We start from the raw sequence: 7407 nt of genomic DNA, 5'->3' as shown, positions 1-7407 counted from the left end.
ATATTGGATCACGGATATCTTTCCAGATCAACCCAAACTGATATATTCTTTTTAGAAGTTGCACAATACTCCATTAGATGATAAACTGTCACTCATTTACCCTGCACAGAACTTAATGCACTTGACAGATTTTCAATGAATGGGGTTCCCAGTAATCGCTCTGATTCTGTTTCGCACCATCCGCTCCCCACTTCTGCTGGGCCAGGACGCAGCTGGTGGCAAAGGAAGCCTCACCTGGGTACAATTAGTCAGTATGATGGTCTCTAGATGTCTCCAAAGGTATTTGTTTGTTTGTTTGTTTAATTTTTTTACATTTCACATCTAAGTGATACTATGCAGTATTTGCCTTTCTCTGTCTACCCTATTTCACTTAGCATAATATCCACTAGCTTCATCCATGTTGTTGCAAACTGCAGGATTTTCTCCTTTTAAGGTTGAATGACGTTCTGTTACATACAAATAGATCAGACTATAGATAGATAAACAATGAAGATCTGTACATTTTCTTGATGTATATGTCATCTTTTAGGGTATAGTCATACTTTGGCAATTGGAATAATGCTGCAAGGACCAAGAGAGTGAATATATCTCTTTGAGATAGTAATTTCATTTCCTTTGGATCTGTACCCAGAAGAGGGATTGCTGTATCACAGGGTAGTGTTATTTTTCATTCCATAAGGAGCCTCCATCTGTTTTCGATAGTGCTACACCACTTTTCATTCCTCCCAACAGCCCAGGAGGGTTTCCTTTTCTCCACATCTTCTGCTGCCCTCGTTGTCTCCTGTCTTTTTTTTTTTTTAAAGATTTATTTATTTATTTATACAAGCACTGGGCACAGTCAGAAGCGCGGGAGGGTGAGAGAATTCACCAGAGCCAGAGCGGGGAGTAGAGCAGGCAGAAGGACCGAAGTACACTGCTGAGGGGAGCAGCGGGCGGCAGGAGAGGTCTGCGCGCCATGTGGGATCCTCCTCCGGTGGCCGGGGAGCAGCCGGGGATCGAACCGGCGCCGCAGAGGCCGCGGGCAGCTTCGCAACCCAGCGCTCAACTGCTGCGCCACCGGGGAGGCCCTGTCTCCTGTCTTTTTGATAATAGCTATCCTGACACATGTGCGTTGACCTCTCATTGTGATTTTTGCCCACTTTTTAATTGGGCTGTAATTTTTCGTTATTGAGTGCATGAGTTCCTTGTAAATTTTGGTTATTAACCCCTGGTCAAATATGTGGTTTGCAAACATTTTCACCCATTCCATAGGTTGCCTTTTCATTTTGCTCATGGTTTCCTTTGCTATATAGAAGCTTATTAGTTTGAGGAAGTCCCCCTCATTTATTTTGCTCTTGCTGCCTTTGTACCTCTAAACTATTCTGATCTCCATACCTATTGATTAAAATGTTGAGCGCACACTTCCTGGCAATTATATAAATATGTATTTGTTTGCTTACAAGTTATGTGCATATGTTGTTTTATGAAAAATATATTTACATGATAGAAAATACACTCAAATGGCTATTTTAAGGGTTGAATTAAAGAATATCTAGTCATTTCATTTATTTATATAATATGTAATAAATTAATGTAAAAGTAAGTCATGATAAGTCTTACTCTCCTTTATAAGAGCAATGTGATTAAATATGCTTTATTATATTTTAAAATATTGGTTATCATCTTTGCATTAAGTTATTATGGAGTCAGATTCTAAATTCAGTTTATTTCAAGGGTTGCTTTTAAGGGTTCATTGCAAGAAGAGATCCCAGCGTTGCTGGCTGTACTTATAGTCCTGTCCACCAGACATGCAGAGTACTTTGGAAAATCAGTTGTGTTTGCATTATTAAGCTAATTTTCAAATTCTGGTTATTGTGGAGAAATCTTTCATAGTTAGCTATCTATTTAATAAGTTTTCGCTTAACTAAAATTAAATAACATATTCCATAAATCCACTTAACAAGCCACACGTCCAAAACCAGACTCTTGGTCATTTGCCTCAAACCTTCTCTTCTCACCATTTTTCTCACCTCAGTTACTGACAACTCCATCCCCCAGATGATGGGGCCAGAAACCTCGTGTCTCTCCTTTGTCTCCTTTCTTACTCTCAACTCCACATGGAACTCATCAGCAAGATCATGTGGTCTACCTTCAAGCCATATTCTAAACCTGAACACTTCCTGTCCCTTTTCCCAGTACTGTCCTAGTCTAAGCTGCCATCTTCCATTACCTGCAAGTGTTGCTTTGACACCCTAACCATTGGTCCTGCTTTTGCACCTGCCCCTTCAAAGTTCCTGCATCACAGCAGTATATGAGTCTTTTAAGGGCTGTTTCTTTACAACCTAAATGCCCAAAAATAGATGGCTGGATCAGGAAGATGTGGCATATATACACAATGGAATATTATTCAGCCATCAAAAAAGATAAACTCATGCCATTTGCAGCAACATGGATGGAGCTAGAAGGAATTATATTCAGTGAAATAAGCCAGAAGGAAAAAGAAAAATATCGGGTAGTTTCACTTATAGCAGGAATATCGGAGAACCAAATAAGACATCAGTGTAAAAAATATAATAACAGTACAAACCACAACAAAGCAAAAACAGACAATTATAAACCAGAGACATCCTGCAGGGGAGGAGGAGGGAGAGGGATTAGAGGGAGGGAGGGAGGAGCACAGGGGACTGAGGTGATGGTGCACCTTGGGGAAGGAAATTCTATGGGGACTATTGAGCTATTGAGGGGGTGGGGGGAAGCCAATATTGTTTAAAAATGAACAATGAGTAAGAAATTAAAAAAATAAAAGTTGTTTCTTTAATTTGGAGAAATCTCAAACTTACAGATAAACAACAAAAATAAAAGAATGCAAAAACAGACCACATTTTGCTGGTCTATTTATCTGTCTGTCTGCATATCTGCCTAAAGGGCATATAGCATGGCCCTCTATTCCTGAACATTTCAGTGTATATTTCCTAGTAATAAGAATAACCTCTTTCATAACCATAGTACAGTTATCAACCTCAGTCAGCTTACCACTGGTACAATAAGTTTATCTAAACTACCATCTACCCTCCTAGTCACTTGTGTGTCATTTTATTTCCTTAGTACAGGCCCCAATCTGAGATCAGAGTCATGTATTATATTTAGTTTTCGGGACTCTTGTCTCCTTTAGTTTGGAACATAGTCCAATCTCTGTCTTTTATGATACTTATATTTCTTAAGAAAATTAGTTTTTTCCTCTATTTTTAAATAGAATTTTCTTATTTGGGGGTTTTTGATGTTGCCTGATTATTAAATTCGGACTGAGTCCCTGGTCAGAACATTATATTAGTGACGCTTTGTCATCAGAGTATCACATCTGGAAGTACACTGGCCCATCTGCCCCTTACTGGCAGGATAAATTTGGATCACCCAGTCAAGACGAGATCTGATTTCACTGCATAGTTACTGTTTTTTCCCTTGCAATTAATAAGCAATCCATGAATAGGCACTTGAACATCATGTATATATCTGTTCTTCATCCAAGTTTTCACTTAAGCTGCCATTGGTAATTCTTACCTGAATCAATCTTTACTTGGATGATGGCAAATATTTCCAATTTCCAGCACACTCTGCACATTTCCCAGTCAATCCCAGCATTCTACTATAAGCAAGACCCCTCTCTGCCCCTTATCTAGTTATTATCAATGTGGACATGTGATTTCTAATTTTTAATAGTCTATAGCCCATTGCAATCTTTAATTATTTTGGGTCTCAAATTGTCCCAGCTTGCCCAGTGGTAGCCTCTTCACACTGGTTCCTGTGCCCTTGTTTCAAAATCAAATCATGTAACTCCTCTGCTCTACTTTCCAACCTTGCCACCTCTCTGAACGTAGGACCTAAAATCAAAAATCTAGTCATGATTTTAGAGCCCTGTTGCAAAGAAATAGCATGCTGTCTGGATGATCCTAGGACATAAGGAAGAGTCGCCTTGAAAACCTCTGAATGAAAAGTCTTTGTTAAAAAGAATACGGTGCTGGGCCTCCCTGGTGGCACAAGGGGTTAATACACAGCACTATGAAGTTATCCGCAGCCACTGTAGCATGAGTTCGATCCCCAGCCAGGGAGGTGATCCACATGGTGCAGCAGACCTCTCCTGACTTGCCCGCTGCTCCCCTCAGCAGTGTGTTTCAATCAATCCACCTGTTCTGTTCCCCACTCTGTCTCTGGTGAATCCTCTCACCCCCCACCCACACCCTGGCCTGTACCCCAGTTCTTATATGCATAAATAAATAAATCTTTTTAAAAAAAGAATATGGTGCTTATGTATATGCCAGGTAAGTTACTGGAGCTTTCAAAGGGCCAGATACTGTGCACTGGCATGGAAACCCAAGTAAGTCATAGCACTGGAACACACAGTCCTGTCGAGGGGATAAAGCAAAGAGAGGCAGTGCCACACGGTGGTTAAGACAAAATATTCCCAAGCCAGATTGGCTGAACTGAGCCCACTTCTTCCACTTCATAGTTGTGTGACGTTGGTATGTTTCCTAATGTGGTCTCAGGTTCTCCATGTGTAAACTGGGCCTTGTTATAGTGCATCTATCTCATAGCAGTGCTGTGACAATTAAATGAGTTGGTACATATAAAGTACTTAAACCAACGTCTGGCAGCTCTCTGTAAATGTTGGCTGTTGCTAAAATAAAACATAGTAAGTGGCTCTTGTTCAAATAATATATGCTAAGTAGATATGCTGTAAAAAGGAAGTTGTAACTCTCCTGGGAGTTTAGAAGGAAGCATACCAAATGAGTTAGACTAGAAGTTGGGCAAGAAGAAGGTCTCCCAGGCAGACTGGGAAGTTCTGGTCATGGAAGCAGCTTTTCATTCATTCAATGACCATTTCTTGCTAATACATTCTGTTTTGTCTTTGTATCTCCTCTCCGCTACAACTTCTTGTTTTGTTTTGTTTTTTAAAGATTTATTTATTTATGCATACAAGAATTGGGGTACAGTCCAGAGGTGTGAGGGGGTGACAGGATTTGCCAAAGACAGAATGGGGAACAGAACAGGCAGATTGAATGAAATACACTGCTGAGGGGAGCAGCGGGTGAGACAGGAAAGGTCTGCTGCGCCATGTAGCAACCTGGCCGGGGATCAAACACATGCTGCAGTGGCTGCAGATAGCTTCATACTGTTGTGCTTAACCCCTTGCGCCACCAGGGAGGCCCTCCAACTTCTTATTTTCCTTATTATATGAAGGAATGAACAAACTTACCGAATATACCATGCCCCATGACACACTGACAGCATTTCACACTGTTAAGTATCACTGCAGCACGGTCAGGATTGGCTATGCCCATTTGATCTTACCTCCCCAGGCACTAATTGTCCTCACCAGACTGCTCTGGTTTCTTTTTCCCAGGCCTAGGCACCGGAGAACTAGAGAGCCATTTCCTGGGAAATGGGATGGGATAAGAGTCATGAAATCATATGTAGGAAAGTAGCCAAAATGAGTGAAAAGGCAATAGAGAGCAGTGGGGTCTGAGGGAACTGCAGGAGCTGCGGGAGCTGATGCTCTCATCTCCAACTCAAATATTCCAATTCAGTTTTTTAAAACGGTGTGTAGGCAAGGGTGGTATCAAAAGCAACTAACAACTAGTCAGAAATGGATACCCACCCATCAGAACAGATAAGAGCATAAACAACCGGCAGTGGTGCAGAACAGCTGAATGCCAGCCCTACACGCTGGCCAAACCAAATATAGCCATAGTGAAGATTCTGGATCTACCCAGCTGCTCTTCAAGTTATCACCTCCACGCTAGCCTAAGTCAGAGCAGAAATAGTAATTAACAAAATCAAGACCATCTGTAGCACTGAGCACAACACTTGTATATAGTAGGTGCTTGATGAATATCTGTTGAATGAAGAGGCAGTGCAGTTAGAAGCATAGGCACTGGAGCAAGACAGCACTGGGTGGAGTTCTGCCATCAAATGACTGTGTGGCCTTGAGTAAGTTACTAAAACACTCTGTGCTTCAGCTACCTTGTCTATAAAGTGGGTGTAATAATAGTTGTGAGAGATTAAATTAGAACAGTGCCTGGCACTGTGGGCTGTTAGCTGTCAATGTTGGCTTTGCAGCATTGAAACACGAGGTGTCAAGGGATGCCTGCAAAGTGGACAGTCATCGCAGCTGACGGCAAGCATCTCAGCCACTTCTCAGGGAAAGGAAACCAAAATGTTAGCCAGCCCCAGGAAAGAAATTGCTCTCACAAACAGGCAGCTTTTACTAGAGTTTCAGATCCACTCTGCCTTGCTGTAGAACTTTCCAGATTCTTTCCCCTTCAATTCCAGACTTTGTCTTCCTGACCCTGAGGAGCCATCCAAGTCAGAAGGAAGATGATATTGTAGATGCTACAGCTGGAGTGCCTGCCCTCCTCATCAGCAGGGCCAGTCTCTGGGGAGTCTAACAAATCAGCAACAAGGCTCAGCGAGGCCTGAGGGTCGCACAAACACACAGGCTGGCGCCTCACTTCCTGGTTGGCTGCCTTCTTTTTACCTCTTCCTGCCACCTTACAGCTTGTTCACTAAGTCACATGGAGCTAGAAAAGTACTATCTCATAGACCTGGTGACCAGTCAGCAAACTGGGTCATTATTTGGCCTCAGGAAGCAGAGAAGGTGGCATTTCTGTTTGCAGATTAGCCCGTCATTAAGACACAGATGCTGGAGGTCGTCTGCTATTTGTAAGGCAGTTAAGCAAAGGTGGCAAGTCTCCTCCCCACCCTTCCCCCCAGGTGGGGGAGGGGATTTTTTTTTCAAACTAGCACCTCTTAGCAACTGAAAGGAACTCGAAAGGGATTCTTTCTGGTTTGTGGCTAATCCAGGTGCCTTGGGATCCCCATTTCCTCGAGATTAGAGGGCTCTCAGCACATACCCTCTTTATCTATTGGCTGCAGATGCTTCCTGTCCCAGCGGTTTGCGATGGGTGATTGTAGCCACTACTACCGGATATAAACAGAGACTTTACAACCACAAGGTTCCTTGTCAATAGCTTTAGCCCTCCTGCTTCCCAAGCTCAATGGGAAATTAAAGTGGATCTCCATGCCAACAACTCCCGCATCCAGTCAGTTCTACAGAAAAGAGGCCTGCAAAAAGATGACAAGGTTAAAAGGATAACCGGAGGCTAGCAATTGGTTACCTATTCTTTCTTATCCACGGCCTCTAATGATCACAGTGCAAAGGAAAAAGAGTACATTCATTTGCTGCTTAACTGTTTGATTTAGATGCCAAGAGAGGGTTTGTGAAGTCAAAATGTTAGACCAGGAAAGAATCCTAGAGATTAAATTAAGTAACCTTATTTCAGAGAAATTGCTAGACTTCTCTCACGACCATGGCATTGGTTTGCAGCAGAGCCAAAAACACCGACTGGAATGCTGACCCGAGGTCTGGAGCAG

The sequence above is a fragment of the Talpa occidentalis genome, unplaced genomic scaffold, assembly GCF_014898055.3.
Source record: "Talpa occidentalis isolate TD23 unplaced genomic scaffold, MPIMG_talOcc4v2.1 talOcc4.6, whole genome shotgun sequence".
In the NCBI taxonomy this organism is placed as follows: domain Eukaryota; kingdom Metazoa; phylum Chordata; class Mammalia; order Eulipotyphla; family Talpidae; genus Talpa; species Talpa occidentalis.
Note: the sequence above shows the minus strand (reverse complement) of the source record.